Raw genomic sequence first — 252 nt, 5'->3', positions numbered from 1 at the left:
AAAAAAAAAAAAACTGGGTCACCATCACACTGCCATGGCACTTCAGTAGAACAGTTATAATTCAAGTTATTAGAAACACCTGTGCTGCTTTTGACTTTAGTGGTTAGTCAAAATGTCTGCCTATTGCATGAAGGAGAAAGGACCTCTGCTTTATTAGTTCTGGGCAATTACACTAAAACATTATTGGATATATCCTGGTGGTTGAGAACAAAGCCTGTGTGTTTTGCTGACACAGGACACACACACACACAC

This window comes from Morone saxatilis, unplaced genomic scaffold (assembly GCF_004916995.1).
Source record: "Morone saxatilis isolate NCDOM2014 unplaced genomic scaffold, NCSU_SB_2.0 Contig19, whole genome shotgun sequence".
Classification (NCBI taxonomy): Eukaryota; Metazoa; Chordata; class Actinopteri; family Moronidae; genus Morone; species Morone saxatilis.
Note: the sequence above shows the minus strand (reverse complement) of the source record.